The 19,592-nt window shown below is 37.4% G+C and overlaps 1 protein-coding gene across 35 annotated transcripts in view; it reads right to left on the bottom strand.

Moving 5' to 3' along the window:
* LOC147361797 (uncharacterized) overlaps positions 1 to 19,592 on the bottom strand; it is a 331,684-nt gene that overhangs the window by 167,385 nt on the left and 144,707 nt on the right. The window lies entirely within an intron of this gene.

Below are 19,592 nucleotides of genomic sequence, written 5' to 3'. Positions count from 1 at the left end.
CAGTCCATAGGGTCGCAAAGAGTCACACACAACTGAAGCAACTTGGCAGCAGCTGCTCCAGGGTTACTGCTGGTCATTTCTGACAGAAAACACTGAATAAAGACATCCTCGCAAGCTGCCCACCACACCCTCTGCAGGCTATAAGGCACCTTTGCTTAACAGACCTGTAAACACTAGCAAACAACTCTTTCTAAAAACGAAATTATAGGTTCAGAGAGTTTTAACCTCTCAATCTTCTTTATCAAACTTCATAAGGAATAGGAGGTAAGAGGAAATGGAAAAGAATGTACAAAAGAAAATCTCATCTCCACCATCAAAACTGTGTCAGAGGACTTTGTTGAAATACTTGAGATAGAGGCAGAAAAGAAGATAATTAGCTAGGTAGCTAGATAGATGGATAATAGCTTGACAGATAATTGAAAGCAAAAACATAATAGTAAGGGCAGACAAAATGTAGGGAAGAAAAGGAGTGAAAATGATAAAGCTCATTCATCAAGAAAAGAAATAAGAAACAATGCTTCACTTCAGTCATGTCCAACTCTGAAACCCCATGGACTGTAGCCTGCCAGACACCTTTGTCCACTGGAGTTTTCCAGGCAAGAATACTGGAGTGGGTAGCCATTTCCTACCCCCAGGGGTTCTTCCCCACTGACCCAGGGATCAAATTCACATTCATCAAGAGGAATGTGCAAATAAGGGAGGAGATGGAGTGTAGATTAAGGCAAGCTAATATTACTCACAAGCCCGTGCATGGCATACCCATCCAAGCCTTACACACGGTGAGGAATATATGGTATTTGTTAGCTCATTACTGGTTAAGCATGAGAGTACTGGCTTTTTTAAATAAATCATATTCCCCATCTGTTGTGAGGTGGTTTTTTTTTTTTTTGACATTTTCTATTGTTTTAAATTGCTTTCAGTTTAATTTTTAGTATCTAGTGAGCCTTCTTTAGCTAGATCAACACATAAAGTTTAAACTATAACTAACATTATCTTGTCGGTTATAGTCTCTGTCATTGTAATGCACACAGAACTATGGAATAAAAAGAAAGACTAAAAAGAAGTTTAAAATGTGAACATGAATTATCATTTTCTTTTTCAAGTAAAATCTTGATGAGTAACTCTCTGTCAAAACAATGCATTGAAACATGAAGAAAACTGTCAAATTAAAAGCAAATGAGTATAATAAATGGAGAAAAATAGACTATGGCATGAATAATTCTGGGGAGAATAAAAAGCAATGAGGATAACTTTCAATACAGCATCCACTTAATTGTAACAGCAGAAATAAAAACAGGTCAGGAAATGTATATAAGGATAAGTAGATTCCTTTTAAAGCTTCCTTAATAGCTCCACTGAAAAATAGTTTTAAATTCTTATATATGACTTTAAAATGAGTGTTGACCAAAATTCTCATCCCTAAAGACAAGCTATTTTTACTAGGCAATTAAATCTTGCCTTTATTGCAAAAGACTGTTTTCTAAATCCCCCTGTTTGTGTTCAATTCGCCATATACAATTGCGGATTTGAACCTAAAAGAGTATATTTTAATAGCAAATGTATCATAAGGGTAAGGCAAAGTGTTCATTAGTTTTCAACTTCAAAATATTTCTCCCTTTTGATATTCATTTTGCCTCTTTTGATTTAAAAAAGTAGTTATATTTAAGGCCTGGAATAATGATAAGGCAACAGAAAGGGAAAGGATGGGTTTTTTATTATTTTATAACTTAATATATGTTGTTGAGATTTATAAACTGTCTTGGTTTAAAAGTAACAGAAATAATTTGATGATGGTTTTCCACTTACTAGTTGTCTGGATGTGCCTGAAAATAAACACCTCCAGTGAAAAGACAGTTGGTGGTGGTGACTTTTAATGGCAAGCCTAGACTGGGATAGCAGTGAAAAATCCTGGGTAAGCACAATTGCCTAAATGAAGCCTAAAAAAGTATTAATTTCATTCAAAATGTCAGCTTGAGCAATGTCAAATCCTTCTAGATGATAGAAAATATACTTAAATGAATAAACATAGCATGTACAAAGATAAAATGAGAAATCTCCATAGATCAGAAACTACATAGAATTCCTAAGTGATGACACCATAATAGGGATAAAAGAAATGGGAAAACATAACACAGGAAATACAGGGTAGAAGACAGACTAAAGTGTAGGTGCCCCAGACCTGGGAACAGGGAAACTTCGTGAGAGGACTTGCCAGGACAGCAGAGAGATTCATCTTTGTGCCACTGCCCTCTCTCCAGGGAGCAACTGGTCAACCTGAAAGATGGAAGATAGGTAGGTGCTGTGTGTTAAACAGGTGACACAGCCCTAGGTGGCTGTCAGTGCTAAGGGCAACAGAAAATACCCAGAACAAGAAAACCAGCCGCTAAAGAAATACAAGTCTCTTTAAATTTACTTGAAAACACAATAGAATACAAGTCTTAGCAGAAGCTCACGACGCATCCATCAAGCACTTTGCACAAATGCTTGCAGATAAATAAAAACACACAATCAAGAATCACATCACCAAAGAATGAAATAAAGCCATACAGTGAAGTAGACACTAAACTCAACCAACAGAATAATCTACACTGGAGGAAACAGAGGTACTAAAACAATCAGAAAAAGACTCTAAAATCGGTATATTCCTAGAAAGATAAGAAAAATTATTTTACTTATACAAGGAGAATAAGCTGTTATAAAAATGAAATGAGAAAGGAATCAACTGACCTCCCTTTCTAGAAGGAACCAATTTAAGAATTGACTCCACATCAACTACTGAATGATTCCTTAAATTACCCATTAGTTCTACTCCACGAAGTTTCTCAAGTTTTCATGAGCTTAAGGTCTTCACATCGTTTTGTTTTAATTCAGCAGCCTTCTGTACCAGGAAAACAAAAACAAAAACAAGTAGAACCGAAAAAGCAGGTCACAGTTTTCCACCATCACCCCTAATAACATCATAGTCTTACATCCCTGAGGTGGTACCAACTTCTTTATTACCAAAGAACAAATGGTTTAAAATTCACCTTTACATATTGTTGTTGTTCAGTTGCTAAGTTGTATATAACTCTTCGTAACACTTCACAGCTCTGTATTATGCTTGATCAAATGAGCTATTTATGAAAGTCCAAAAGCATATACGTACAGTACAATACCTTGATTGCCTATCCTAGGCTGAATTTTATTTCATTTTTGTAGGTAAGAGACTCACAAAATCCCTTTCAATAGCTATTTCCTGAGAAAACCAGCTTTGCATATCCCTGATTTAAGTGCTTTGTCAAATCATTTCCTCTAATGAATATGAAGAACTGCTGAAGGCGATGACATTCAGCTCAGCAATTCTAACTTTCAGAGGAGTCAACATTCCAAATGTATTTGTGTCATTAAGAAAAGAAATAGAGACCATCAATCAGACTTTCAGGTTGTGTTTTAATCAGAACACATTCAGGAAACAGTCTGAAAAGCCAGAATTTTGAATGCCCCTGTTGAAGAAGGTTTTTTCTTATCTGATTTGCAGCCCACAGAGGAAGAACAAATACTGGCAATGCTTTCTATTTAATTTAGTATAAGTTCATAAAACAAATTGCCCAGATAATTGGACATGTCTTCAATTCTGCACTACATTTTCCATAGATGTAAACCAGATTTATAACTTAGAAGTACAGCAATAAATGAGCATAGCTTGTAATAGACTTGCGCCAAGTCTTATGTCAAAGTGAAATAAAAAATGAGACTGACCACTTTGAGTAATTAAATCTGTCAGCTCAGTTAACTCCTTATAAAGGATGAACAAGAACACTAAGGTCTGCAAAAAAAAAAAAAAATGTTGAATGATTTCTACTAGCACAAATATACACAAGCAAGAAATAGCTGTTTTAGTAGATTTTCTAAAAATAAACTTATCATCCTAAATTCTGTAAATGATTTTTTTTTTGTTATTCCTTTTTTATCCCCTTTGGAGAACTGAAAACCCACTCACACATGGAAACTACTATCTTGAAGCTAAATTCCCATTTTCCTCTGAGGAGTTTTTCCACCCCTGCTTAAATCAGAGTTGGCAATAATGCCTTTTAAGACTGAACCGTCTGGTCACCATTTGTCTAGTTTCTCATCCAAAAAAAAAAAAAGAGAGAGAGAGAACAAAAATATTTTGTTGGAAAATACAAGGTGTTTTTCAGGTTCATCTCTTGGTCCTGCAATAACTAAACGCATCTAGTTGTTACAAGGCAAAACTCAAGCCAACAGGTGTCCCTTCGTTGAATTCTTCCTTGTTCTGGTCAAGAAAGGGGAAGGACATTAATAGTGATGAAACAGGGAACGCAGAATTCCCACCTGCAAAGACCTTCCTAAGTCCACATACTTCTCTGGGCTATTTGCCAAAGACAACGTTCCAGAGAAAGTAAGTTTAAATAATAACCTATTCCAGGAATGGGAAAGGGTATGTGCGGATCAACTGGTATTAGTAACACAGTTTCAGGATTTTTTTTTTAAAAAAGAAGGAAGACTTACTTATTTTGGAAGAAATAACTATTTTTTCCCAAAATTTCTCTTTGTATTTGTATTTAAGTAAATTGGTTTACTATTTTTAATATATCCAGTTTACCCCCATACAAGAGTATTATCTTCCCTCTGCTTCTCTTCCTCTCCTTACTGAGTAACAGAAGCATTGTTCACCATCTGGACAAACTAGAAACCAGGTAATCACTCTTGGTTCCTTTCTCTCTTCCCTCTGAATCTAATTAATGATGAAGACCTGATCAGTTCAGTTCAGTTCAGTCACTCAGTCGTGTCCAACTCCTTGAGTCCCCATGGACTGCAGCATGCTAGGTTTCCCTGTCCATTACCAAAGCTCGGAGCTTGCTCAAACTCATGTCCATTGAGTCGGTGATGCCATCCAACCATCTCATCCTCTGTCGTCCCCTTCTCCTCCCGCCTTCAATCTTTCCCAGCATCAGGGTCTTTTCCAATGAGTTGGTTCTTTGCATCAGGTGGCTAAAGTATTGGAATTTCAATTTCAGCATCATCCCTCCAATGAATATTCATGGTTTATTTCCTTTAGGATTGACTGATTTGAGCTCCTTGCAGTCCAAGGGACTCTCAAGAGTCTTCTCCAACACCACAGTTCAAAAGCATCAATTCTTTGGTGCTCAGCTTTCTGTATAGTTCAACTCTCACATCAATACATGAGTACTGGAAAAACCATAGCTCTGACTAGATGGACCTTTGTTGGCAAAGTAATGTCTCTGCTTTTTAATATGCTGTCTATGTTGGTCATAATTTTCCTTCCAAGGAGTAAGCGTCTTTTAATTTCATGGCTGCAATCACCATCTGCAGTGATTTTGGAGCCCAAAAAAATAAAGTCTGACACTGTTTCCACTGTTTCCCCATCTATTTCCCATGAAGTGATGGGACCAGATGCCATGATCTTAGTTTTCTGAATGTTGAGTTTTAAGCCAACTTTTTCACTTTCCTCTTTCACTTTCATCAAGAGGCTCTTCACTATCTGCCATAATGGTGGTGTCATCTGCATATCTGAGGTTATTGATATTTCTCCCGGCAATCTTGATTCCAGCTTGTGCTTCCTCCAGCCCAGTGTTTCTCATGATGTACTCGGCATATAAGTTAAATAAGCAGGGTGACAATATACAGCCTTGACATACTCCTTTCCCAATTTGGAGCCAGTCTGTTGTTCCATGTCCAGTTCTAAGAACCCCAGTTCCATGTCTAGTTCTGAGAACCCATGAACAGTATGAGGACCTGATAGCTCCAGCTATTAAGTATTTCTCAATTATTTCCGCTTTTATTACAACTGCTACTCATTTTTCTGTCTAAATGCTCGGTCCTTTCCAGTTCACCCTTCGAAGTGCTGCCAGAGATCTTTCCCAAAGCAAGTCCAATCACGTCTGTCTCCCTCATAAAATCTTTAAGTGACCTCTAATCCCTGTGCTAAAAATGCAAACTGCTTGACTTAGCATAGGGAAGATCCTTCTAACACCTTTCTTTGATCTCATCTCCTACCACTTCCTGAAAATCTGCAGTGTTTATGCTGTAGTTTCCAAAACAACCCATGCCCTTCCATAATCTATGCTGTTGCACATTTTCTTCTACCTGAAATAATTCCTCCACTGATTTATTGTTAAGAACTCAGTCATACTTAGATTGAAATCAAGCATGACTTCTGAAACCTTACTTTACTCTCCACTGCAACACTTAACATCCCATCTCTGTGAAAAGTGATCGCATAGCAGTACCATTGTTACATGTTCTTGTATCTCTGACTGTCTGGACTTCTGAAGAGTAAGGAGTATATGTTTTTCCTCTTCAATGTCTTGACACCCACCAGAAAATAAATACTATACAGTGAGTAAGCTAAGCAATGAATGAGTGGTAACATAGATAACTGTCTTAGGTAGTGAAATCTCTGTCCCAACTGTGGTCAACACAATACAATTTTCACCTTCTTAGGTTAAATGGAATTGAATAACTGGGTCAGTTTTGAAAAATCACTACAATGGATTAGATATCTCTTGAATCTGAGTTCATGAGTCAATGCAGTGAAATAGTCCCACTGATTTTTTAATTAACATAGTTTGCTTTTTTTTCAGAAATTGATTCTGCACTACACTGTCCCCTTCTGGATTATTTTCTGTAATGTTTCTTATATTCTATTTTTAATTTGTTTATTTAGTTTTCTCTACTGGCTTTAAAATGCAGCATTGGATGTAACTGTCAATATATCTTTCAATTTCTTTATCATGTATCTAATGGAATTACATGGCATTAAGCACTCAAATATCTTTCTATGTTAATTTGAAAGTGCATATTTAGAAATAGAATCAAAGGAAAAGAAACATGAATATTATCTTTCTATTGATCACTTAATTTCAGAAAATGTCAACAACTACCTTCTCTTCACATCAATCTTTTTGCTTTGCTTTCATTTTTTATTCTATGCAATAGGAACTTTATATATATTCTATATGGAGAGATAAGTGGCATAAAAATACATACATTTCTTGGGGAAAAATAATTTATGTAAATTTTTAAAAGAAATTAATGTAGTCTGAACTGCTCATTAGGAGGAAAACTATTTGGAAAAGCAGTACTTTCTTTTCTCTTACCTCATATTTTGTTTGTTTTTTAATGTTTAACTGAGGCCTTATTTGGGCACATATCCCATTAATTTGAATAAGTCTGGTTAGCCGTCCAGCAAACCGATACTTCTTCGATTTCTTTTGCCATATAGTTATTTCCCACTCACTGTGTAGACAATTTTAACTCATGTAGGAAGTACTCAAACCTCAGAATTCATCTTACAAGGATGGAGGCAGTTCTTCGATGCTAATTTACATGTTGTTTATTCTCTTCTACTAGCATACTGGCTGAAGCCATGCTGACATCACTTGATACAGATATTTTCATCTTTGCCTTGGTTTTGATATTTACTATTAAGCCTACTTCTTTGACTCAACAGTTACTTATTTTTTGAAATTATTACATATTTAACCAAGTTCTTGAAAATGAGGAGCACTCCATTTTTCCAATGGTTTTTAACTCTCATTTACTCTTATTATTTGTTTAATGTATGTTTAGTGTTTCTGCTATAGAATGAGCAAATTCAACTAATTCACCTCACAACTAGCATGCTGTTTCTAATCTGAATTCACATTAGAACTCTGAACCTACTCTTACTTGTGGCAAGATTGATTTTTTCACTCCCTCACCTCACATATGAAGGTCATTACAAAGCTGATGAGGATAATCAAGTCATACTGGAAAGAATGTTTTGGACCATGAATATGCAGCTGCAATGAGGAGATATTTTGGCATTCCCAGCATTATAAAAGTTAGAATGATTAATAAGAAAAAAGTATGGAATTGATCTACTGAGAATACTGTAATCCCTTCATGGTTATTAAGAGATGTGTGAAGCACATTAAAATAGATGTAGATTATTTGTTACTAAAGGCATTCATGATTCAATTTTATCACCTTTATAAATTTATGTTGCTTTTTTTGCACTTCACAAAACATTCAGAAGTTATGACTTCCATGCTTATATCAGTGTTTTTATTTTTTTCTTTCTCTTATACATTTTATTCATCATTCTAAACAACTCATAATGAAAAATTGTTCAACTTATAAAATGTCCCCAAGATAAATTTTTTTCATTTTCTTTCTCTTTTTTCCCCCTCTTTCTTTTTTTAAAATTTATATTGGAGTACAGTGCTTTACAATGTTGTGTTAGTTTCCACACAACAGCAGTTTATACAGCAGTGAATCAGGTATATGTATACATATATCCCCTTTTTTTTGTATTTCCTTCCAAATTTAGGTCACCACAGAGCACTGAGTAGAGTTCCCTGTTCTATATAGTAGGCTCTCATTAATTACCTATTCTATACATGTGTGTGTATATCAATCCCAATCTCCCAATTCATCCCATCCAACCCTTTCCAAACCTTTGGTATCAATATGTTAGACAGTTTAAAACAATGCTGTATCTTAAAGAGGTTGTCTCAAAAACGTATATTCCAAGTTGTCTAAATTATACAGCAAAATGAACACATGCTTACCTGTGTTACCTTATGACACCCTACCAGAGTATCAGTGGGTTTTTAAGGCAGTAAGTGACAAATACAAATGTCACGCAAGAAAAGACAACAGCCACACATTTTTGAAAGCTTGAAAGCTAATAGACATATATTTTAGTAATTGCCTTAGACGGGAAAAAGGTAAATGCCAAGAGAGTCATAGAGAAAGTCTAGAAGCAAAATGATGTGTACTGCAAAACTCAGAAATCCTCCAGAATTGACAGTCCCAGCTATCCACAAACCTGAATATAAATCGGAGTTAAATACAGAAGGATTTTGTTGAATGCAATAGAGAAACCGATCCCTAACTGCATCCCAGATGGCTAGCCACATTCTCTTCTCTTGTACAAGGATGAGGTTTACCTTCTACAGAGGAGGAGTCAGAGTGATGCTGGGGTGGAGAACACAGCCCAGCTAGAACCACAAGAGCTCCCTGATATCACCCCTTACCTGACTAACAGCCTGTATCAGACCCTCCTGATAAGTGGGTGGGTAATTCTTCTCCAGGGAATCTAACCAGATTAAGAGAAAAGACCTGAAAATCACTAACAGTCAGGAGTTTAATGACCAAATAGCAAGGCCCACCAAATAGCAGATCACCCACCAAGAAGGTACACCAGTTGACAAGCCCATAAGTTTCTAATCAGATATTTAGTGACTCATTCCTAAATATTTATGGGCAGCTAAGTGTCCCCAGATATTTGAAGAAAACCTCTAACATGAAAGACAGACCAAACAGAAATAACAAATTTGGAGAAAACAGAGTTATGGAAGCAGAAAAAAATTGTATGTCTGCATTTAACATGTAGTACCCCAGAGACAGGAAATCTTACTTCTGTGAAAAAAAAAAAACCATGATGTTAAAAAAATAAATAAATATCCATACACACAGAGGAAAACTTTTGGAAATTAGAACTTGCTCAGTTATGTCCAACTCTTTGCAACCCCATGGGTCATAGCCCACCAGGCTCTTCCGTCCATGGGATTTTTCCAGCAAGAATATAAGAGTGGGTTGCCATTTCCTCTCCAGGGGATGCTCCCCACTCATGGATTAAACCCATGTTTCCTGTGTCTCCTGTATTGCAGGAAGATTCTTTACCACTGAGTCACATGGGATCCCTGTTTGAAAATTAGAACATAATGGTAGAAAAGAAGAAAAACGCAGCTAGAAAGTGTTGAAATTAACTTAAAGAAATCTCTAAGATATTAGAATAAAAAGTCAAAATGTAGAAAATTTTTAAAAAGTAGAGCCCCCACCTCAAAGCTTCATTATATGAATAATATGAAAATCAGAAAGAACAGAAGAAATTACAGTAAGGATATTACTAAGGAAATAACAAATGTTTCAAAACTGAAATTCATAGTGAAAAGTCCATGGAATGCCTAACACAAGTGGGAGAATAAATACCCACATCAATGCACATCACTTTAGGAAGCAGAACACTGGGGCAAAACTTCCAGAGGGGACATAGAATGGCATCCAACCTGTCAGCAGCAACACGAGACAAACAAACACACAAATAAATAAAACAATATCTTCAAAATTATGAATGAATATTATTGCTATCTTATGTTTTTACAGAAGCCAAATAGTGTAAGAGTGGAATAAAGATAATTCATACTTACAAGGTATCTCAAATTTGATTTCCCATGATCTCTTTCTCAGGAAATTATTAGAAAATATGTCATGAAAATTAGGGTGTAAATCACGAAAAAGAAAGACATAAACCTACACATAGGGAATCCAATGCAGGTGAAATAGGATGGAATTTCTAGGATGATGGTCAAAGGAAATCCCAATAGAACAATAGCTTCGCAAAGGACCAGGAGGATAGTAAGCCCAAAGGGGACCAACAGGAAAAAGCTCTCCTGGGACGATAGCTTCAGGAAGATAAAAGGAATAGAAACACCTAAATGTTTAAATAATTAAGATATTTACACTTTGGCAGTGGAGGTGTCACTCCACTAGTTGAGCTAGTGGAGGTGATGGAATTCCAGTTGAGCTATTTCAAATCTTGGAAGATGATGCCGTGAAAGTGCTGTGCTCAACATGTCAGCAAATTTGAAAAACTCAGCAGTGGCCACAAGACTGGAAAAGGTCAGTTTTCATTCCAATCCCAAAGAAAGGCAAAGACAAAGAATGCTCAAACTACTGCACAATTGCACTCATCTCACAGACTAGTAAAATAATGCTCAAAATTCTCCAAGCCAGTCTCCAACAATATGTGAACCATGAACTTCTGATGTTCAAGCTGGATTTAGAAAAGGCAGAGAAACCAAAGATCAAATTGCCAACATCCATTGGATCATTAAAAAAGAAAGGGAGTTCCAGAAAAACATCTACTTCTGCTTTATTGACTATGCTAAAGCCTTTGACTGTGTGAATCACAATAAACTGTGGAAAATTTTTAAAGAGATAGGAATACCAGACCACCTTACCTGCCTCCTGAGAAATCTGTATGTAGGTGAAGAAGCAACAGTTAGAACTGGACATGAAACAATAGACTGGTTCCAAATTGGGAAGGGAGTACATCAAGGCTGCATATTGTCACCCTGCTTATTTAACTTACGTGCAGAGTACAACATGTGAAATGCCATGCTCGATGAAGCACAAGCTGGAATCCAGATTTCCAGGAGAAATATCAATAACCTCAGATACGCAGATGACACCACCCTTATGGCAGAAACGAAAGAAGAACTAAGGAGGCTCTTGATGAAAGTGAAAGCGGAGAGTGAAAAAGTTGGCATAAAACTCAACATTCAGAAAATGAAGATCACAGCATCTGGTCCCATCACTTCATGGCAAACAGATTGGGAAAAAAATGGAAACCATGACAGACTTTATTTTGGGGGGCTCCAAAATCACTGCAGATGGTGACTGCAGCCATGAAATTAAAAGATGCTTGCTCCTTGGAAGAAAAGCTATGACCAACCAAACCAGCATATTAAAAAGCAGAGACATTACTTTGCCGACAAAGGTCCATCTAGTCAAAGCTATGGTTTTTCCAGTAGTCATGTATGGATGTGAGAGTTGGACTATAAAGAAAGCTGAGTGCCAAAGAATTGATGCTTTTGAACTGTGGTATTGGAGAAGACTCTTGGGAGTCCCTTGGACTGCAAGGACATCCAACCAGTCTATCCAAAAGGAAATTAGTCCTGAATATTCATTGGAAGGACTGAAGCTGAAGTCGAAACTCCAATCCTTTGGTCACCTGATGTGAAGAACTGACTCACTGGAAAAGACCCTGATGCTGGGAAGGATTGGGGGCAGGAGGAAAAGGGGATGACAGAAGATGAGATGTCTAGATGGCATCACCAACTCGATGCACATGAGTTTGAGTATACTCCAGGAGTTGGTGATGGACAGGGAGGCCTAGCATGCTGTGATTCATGGGGTCGCAAATGTCCGACACGACTGAACGACTGAACTGAACTGAATAACTTATATGGGTTACATGAAAAATACTTACACTCACAATAACATAAGGATGGATTATTGATCAAATAAGGAAAAATAAACATTGGACAATGTTGGAAGAAAGTGAGGGAGATTGGGAATATAAAAGAATTAAATATTCATCTTTCTTTGTGGTAAGTGAATACTGCTGCTGCTGCTAAGTCGCTTCAGTTGTGTCCCACTCTGTGCGACCCCATAGATGGCAGCCCACCAGGCTCTGCCGACCCTGGGATTCTCTAGGCAAGAACACTGGAGTGGGCTGCCATTTCCTTCTCCAATGCATGAAAGTGAGAAATGAAAGTGAAGTCGCTCAGTCACGTCTGACTCTCCACGACCCTATGGACTACCAGGCTCCTCTGTCCATGGGATTTTCCAGGCAAGAGTACTGGAGTGGGTTGCCACTGCCTTCTCCAGTAAGTGAATACATAATGTCTAAAATTGGAAAAATAAATCATCAAAGTAGCTTAAGAGTATTTTTTTAAATATACAGGTAAAATACCAAAGAAATGGATAAAAGATTTGAATATGATTCAGTTCAGTTCAGTTCAGTTCAGTCCCTCAGTCGTGTCCGACTCTTTGCGACCCCATGAATCACAGCACACCAGGCCTCCCTGTCCATCACCAACCCCCAGAGTTCACTCAAACTCATGTCCATCCAGTCGGTGATGCCATCCAGCCATCTCATCCTCTGTCATCCCCTTTTCCTCCTGCCCCCAATCCCTCCCAGCATCAGGGTCTTTTCCAATGAGTCAAGTCCTCTCATGAGGTGGCCAAAGTATTGGAGTTTCAGCTTTAGCATAGGTCATTCCAGTGAACACCCAGGACTGATCTCCTTTAGGATGGACTGGTTGGATCTCCTTGTAGTCCAAGGGACTCTCAAGAGTCTTCTCCAACACCACAGTTCAAAAGCATCAATTCTTCCACGGTCAGCTTTCTTCACACTCATTGAATATGATTGGGAGAGGTTAAAAAAAAAAGGAGAGGATATTAGATAATTTTTTCGTTTAAAAAAAAGACAAAAATCCCCAAATAAAACAAAACATTTTAGAATAACTGCAATGTCCATTTTAATAAAAGTTTACATTTATTTATTTTCTTACTAATTAGTATATTTCGGAGAAGGCAATGGCACCCCACTCCAGTACTCTTGCCTGGAAAATCCCATGGGTGGAGGAACCTGGTAGGCTGCAGTTCATGGGGTCGCGAAGAGTCGGACACAACTGAGCAACTTCACTTTCACTTTTCACTTTCATGCATTGGAGAAGGAAATGGCAACCCACTCCAGTGTTCTTGCCTGGAGAATCCCAGGGATGGGGGAGCCTGGTTGGCTGCCGTCTACGGGGTCACACAGAGTCGGACACGACTGAAGTGACTTAGCAGTTGCAGTAGCAATTAGTATATTTATTTATAAAGTGGGCTTCCCTGACAGCTCAGTGGTAAAGAATCTGTTTGCAATACAGGAGACACAGGAGATGTAGGTTTGATCCTTGGGTTGAGAAGATCCCCTGAAGGAGAAAATGGTAACTCCCTCCAGTATTCTTTCCTGGAGAATTCCATGGACAGAGGAGGCTGGCAGGCTACAGTCCATGGGGTTGCAAAGAGTTGGTCGTGACTGGTCATTAAGAACTGAGTTTTTTTAAAGAAATGAAATGCCATATTGGAACAAGGTAGGAACATGTTCTGAGCTTAAAGAAAGAAGCTCTAGCTTAAAATTAACCAGGTGTATGGCTATTGAGTGTGGAGGTTGATGAAATAATGGGCAGTGATAGTAACTGAAACAGAATCTATACTAACATTTTTTTTTGGAGGGAGTATTTTTAGTGCCAGTTAGACTGGCCGACAGGGAGAAATAGATGCGAGTATTTAAAAAAAAAAAGAGAAGTATGAGGTTTGGAGCAAATGGATGAATCAGCAATAATCACCTGATGTGTGTTGAGCACTTTTATACATATCTTACAAAATGTTCTCAGAAACGGCTCCCTTAAAGAGGCTTAGATTTTTAAAAAGAGAGTCTGCATTGACCATATCACCTGTCTTTAATATAGGATGTTGTCCTAGTTTTCTCCTCAAAGCTAATTTTACCCCTGATAGGAACTTGGTCCTACAACTGTATCCTCTTTCTGTATAAGTTTTCACTCCTTATTTTGCCTCTTAATTTATAGACTGCAAACATGCTCAGAATTGCTCTATTTTATAGATTAATTAATACAAAAAAAATCCAAAAAGTCAGGCCCTCCCTTGTCAGCTCCATTAATTACTTCTGCATGTTATACTTGTTCTCCCCTTGACAACCTGGTCTTTGAAAGAACGATTTGAAATTGCTGTCTCCATTGTCTCATATTTACTTCCTCAAATGACTTAAAACAATTTGCTATCCTCCCCACAGCCCAGTAAATGTTCCGTAAGTGTCACTCTTCTCTAACGGGTTGCTTCAGCCTTGTTCCACTGACCTAAGTTCACTCCTTGCCATTGCTAACCTGTCTCCTACTCTCTACCTCACTTCTCTAAATATCCCCTAATCTCTTCTGCTCACCCAACTCCCTTTTTTCAAACTTATTGGAGTACAATTGCTTTATAATGTTGGGTTTGTTTCTGCTATAAAACAAAGTGAATCAGCTCACTTTGTGAGGTATATCTGTACCCCTTCCCATTTAAACCACCCTCCCAAACCCCCATCCCACCTTTCTAAGTCATCACAGAGCACTGAGCTGAGCTCCCAGTGTTATACAGCAGCTTCCCACTAGCTATCTGTTTTACACATGGTAAGAGTGTACACATCAATGCTACTCACTCAATACTTTCACTTCTTACAGCTTGGAATCCCTACAACTTAGTCTTCAGATGTCTCCTCTTCTCTCTAGACATTCCCTAACATTCTCATCCACAACATTAGCTGAAGTAGGTGCCCAGACACCTACCATACCTCCTTTATTGGAGCTCTGCAACACTATGGACTTCAGCCCGCCAGGCTCCTCTGTCCATGGGGATTCTCCAGGGAAGAATACTGGAGTGAGTTGCCATGCCCTCCTCCAAGGGATCTTCTCGACCCAGAAATCAAACCCAGGTCTCCCAGCATTACTATCTGAACCACCTGCAAAGCCCAGGAATTGGACACAGAATTCTCCAAATCTCTATGTCCTCCTGGGTTTCCTTTTTTTTTTCTCTTGAAAACCACCAGGATTCACATGGAAATAAAGGACCCAAACCTGGGAATAATCTTGGTCTCCTGCTTCATCCTTAGCCCCTCTTCAGTCACTTATAATTATCTATTGTTATTCCTTGTTCTTTTACTTTTCAGGGGCCTTCTTTTTTCATTGCTGTCTTTTTTTCAGAGTCTCATCTTACCAGCACTTTTACAGACAGTGTTAATACCCTTTCCCAGGATCATTCCTCAGGTCACCCCATTTAAATTCATCTTCTACACTGCTGTCTGGGTTATTTAACCTCAGATACCAAACTTGTTATTTTAGTCAATGACTTGAAACCTTTCAATAGCTTCCTGTACTTGAAGAACAACGTCCAAACCTATTAGAGCACATGACCTTCCATGATTTGGTAACTTGCTACTTATCCCATCTTCTCTCCTGTCACACTGCCCTTGCTGTCTACGTTTAACCATAAGACATTTCATCCAGCTTCTGGATCACACATCTGTGCTTCCATTCAGATTGTGTCATCTGTCTGAAATTGCATTCCCCTTTCCTTCCCTGTTTCCTTGGTGGCTTAGATGGTAAAGAATCTGCACACAATGCAGGAGACCTGAGTTCAATCCCTGGGTTGTTAAGATACACTGGAGAAGGGAATGGCACCCTACTGCACTATTCCTTGCCTGGAGAATCTCACGGACAGAGGAGCCTGGCAAACTACAGTCCATGGGGTCACAAAGAGTCAGACATGACTGAGCAACTAACACTTCCTTCCCTACCTCCGCACTCAACAGTGAATGTCTACAATTAAGATGCTTCTTCTAAACCAACCTTCCTATGAAGCCTTATTAAACTCTCCAACTACAGTTAACCACTTCTTCATCACACTTCTGCTTATATCTTTGCATAACTATATTTTTAGCAAAAAAAAAAGTTTGCATTTCTACATCAGACTGTGAGCTCCTTTCAGACAGAATTTATGTCTATTTGTTTTATAACACCAATGTTTCAGAGTTCCTAGAGGACAGTAGGTGTTTGCCCTAGGAAACTCATAAAGCTGTAAGTATCCTCTATACAACCAAACAATGGACTAGGAAAAGCCACTCTACACAGTTCTTTATATGGAGGTTACTGTGCTTTGAGTTACGTGATAGTAAAGCCCAAGCACAACTGAATGGACCAATAATAAGCCATCTCTAGGTTAGACATAAAAGAAGCTGTCTCCCATGGCAGTCTGGAGAACACCAAGTAGAAAAATTGTTTTATGTTGCATTTGGAATATATAATCCAATTGCCTCTGGGTGTTATATATAAAACCAAAGAAGAAGCAGCCATAGTCAAAGTAGTTAACAATGAAAGAGGAAGGAGGTTCTAAGGAATGACAAGATGATGGTATGCTGTTGGACTACAAGTGATGTTATTGATGCTGAAAGGGCTGCTATATACTATAATTTGATCGGGGTAAATGACGTTCAGATTCTTCACGGAGCCTGACCATGCTGTAGTTGAGACAGCATGGATGGCATACTTTGAATATATTCCATGATCACAGATGGTTATAGAAATTTCATAGACTGGACTTAGACTACAAAATTCAAACTTCATAGAATTTAAACTAATTTATTATCAGAGTTGCATAATTTGTACCTTAGAGGTACAACATTTATTTGATGGGAGGAAAAAAAAACCACCATCAAATGCCTAACTCACATATTTTGTAATAGCTCTACTTTGTATAAGGTCATCTAAATCAGGCCAACATTTACTGCTCACCTTCAGACTGATTTTTAAATCAGTCTTGAACTTGGGACTTTAATCCCCAATTTCTAGTCCATATTCCCTTTCACATACACATTTAGGTTCTCTCTTTTTTCTCTAGTCCATAAATATGGGGTCCAAATGCAGGTGATACACGATAAAGGAAGACTCAGCATAGCCAAAAATAAATTAATTTTTTAATCTATTTAAAAAAAAGAACCCTAGAGTCATGGAAGAGTAAATGTAGAGGAGACCTTTGAAACCATCTAGTCCACATTCGTTTTACAAATTTTAAAACCAAGGCTCAAAGGCTTTGATTTACAAAATGTTAGATAGCTTCCTAAGACAAATAAATTGTGATGGACATTAGAAATAAATGGAGCAAATGTGTGAATTATCTGCACACAGGAAGTTGATGAGTTCCTTAGCAAATACTGGATGGCTGGCACATAAAGAGGCAATAAAGAGATAAGGAAGATTCATAGAAATAGCTTATGAAAACTTCCACAGGGAGAGGGAAGGCACCTCCTCTCCCCCAAAGCAGACACAGAAGAAAAATCACCAGAAAAAAACAAAGTGTTGAAGACAAGGTCCTATAAGAACATATAAAATATATAAAAAATGTATATATATTATATAATATATAAAATAAAATATACATTTAAAATATATAAAAATATAATGTGAAATATAGAGGACAAACATGGTTTCCAGTGGGGGAGGGGGTAAGTAAGATAGGGGCAGAGGAGAAAATAAAGGATTATTATGGGATTATATGGAGAAGGCAATGGCACCTCACTCCAGTACTATTGCCTGGAAAATCCCATGGATGGAGGAGCCTGGTGGGCTGCCGTCTATGGGGTCACACAGAGTCGGACACGACTGAAGCGACAGCAGCGGCAGCAGCATGGGATTATATGACGTCATGTGTGTGAAACTTCTGAAAATTGTAAAGCTTTCTAGAATTTGAAGAATCTTTAATTCAGTAAAATAAAATAAAATGATGGATTTAATCAGCAAAAAGTGTAATGTGCAGCTGTATATTTTCATTTTTTCCCATACTCCTGATTTGTCTAAGTAATTATACATTTTCTAGTAGTCACATTAAAAAAACAGAAACTGGTAAATTAGTTTAATAATACATTTTATTTAACCCAATATATCCAAATAATACCATTTCATGCTTAGGAGTATGGAAAAAATAAAATAAATACACAGCTGTCACATTATGCTTTTTGTCGATTCAATCTATCATTTTATTTTATTTTACTAAATGGAAGATTCTTTTTTTTTGGAAGATTCTTCAAATTCTATGAATATATGTTCTTTAATCCAATATATCCGAATAACACCATTTTAGGATGTGTAAATATACCATTAAATATTTTATATTCTTCTTTTGTACTGAGTCCTCAAAACTGTTATGTACAGATATTACATAAAGCATATCCCAATTTAGACCAGTCACCTTTCAAGTGCTCAATAACTACACTTGTCTAGTGGCTACTATACCAGATGGCACAGTCTGTTTTCTCATTCAGTTCTGCAGATTTTCTTATGCAATTCTTCAACATCTTTTCCTGATGTTTTTATATTTTACAATCCTGGTACAGAAGATATATGGGAAAAAGTAGACAACAAACATGAATAGTCTGCATGGGCTGGGCATTTTTATTTATGTTGTTTTATCCTAATAATTTCAATAACTATTATTCTTTTGTCTGCTTGTCCAAGGAACCTCCATGTTTTCTTTCTCTTAAAATTCCAAAGGTCAGGGTATAGCAAATTAAATAGAATTCTCTCAATTATTGCAACTTTTATTCTGTTTATAGTATAAGGCAGGGAAACAATATTTGAGACCCTTAAAGTGATAAATATTGTGCTATCTGTTGCTCTGGTGTAGAAAATATGTCCAAGAAAAAAAATCTATTCTTAAAAGTTGAATTATTTCAGTTGTAAAAGAGAAAACTGGTATCGTTACCCCGCTGTGCTAATTTACATTGAGATAACATGTGGATGACTGTGTCCCGCCCTTCCTGGAGAGTTTTAATTGGTATGCTCTCTGCCTTTCCCTAATGTATCTTATTTCTCCCATTATCTATACAAGAAGCAAGTGTTCTTTCACCTTGAAAACTGAAATACCTCTTCCCGATATAATCAGATGCTTTCCAACCCCTTTTAAAGGAAAGGAAATTGCTTCTCTGGCTGCCAGCCATCTTGAAGCTGAGAACATGTCTGCTGGAAAAGGTAAGGCACTCTAATGAATGACTTTCTTTTCAAAGAAGGAGAGACGGTTCCTGCAGTAATTCAGTACAGGCTGCTGTTATTTAGCTGCTAATGGAAGAAACAAAAATAGATAAATAAAACACAACTTCCCATGTGTAACTGTCAAAAGTGACAGCAAGATAGGAGGTCATTTCCAACCAATCAAACTGTGGAATTTAGTTACTTAAAGAAACATGACCAAAATTCTATTTTGATACTTATTCTTTTCTTTTATATGTGATCAGCTCATCTACTAGAAGGACAGAAGAAAGGAAGGAAAGAAGGGAGAAAGGGAGGAATCAAAACAGTGAAACCTTTAACAATGCACACATCTGCTTTAAAATGTTATGTTTTATTCACAGGTTAGTTTTC

This window comes from Bos grunniens, chromosome 12, assembly GCF_055505025.1.
Source record: "Bos grunniens cultivar Pamir isolate PY7600 chromosome 12, Bosgru_T2T1.0, whole genome shotgun sequence".
NCBI lineage: Eukaryota > Metazoa > Chordata > Mammalia > Artiodactyla > Bovidae > Bos > Bos grunniens.
This window is presented reverse-complemented; position numbering and strand designations above follow the sequence as displayed.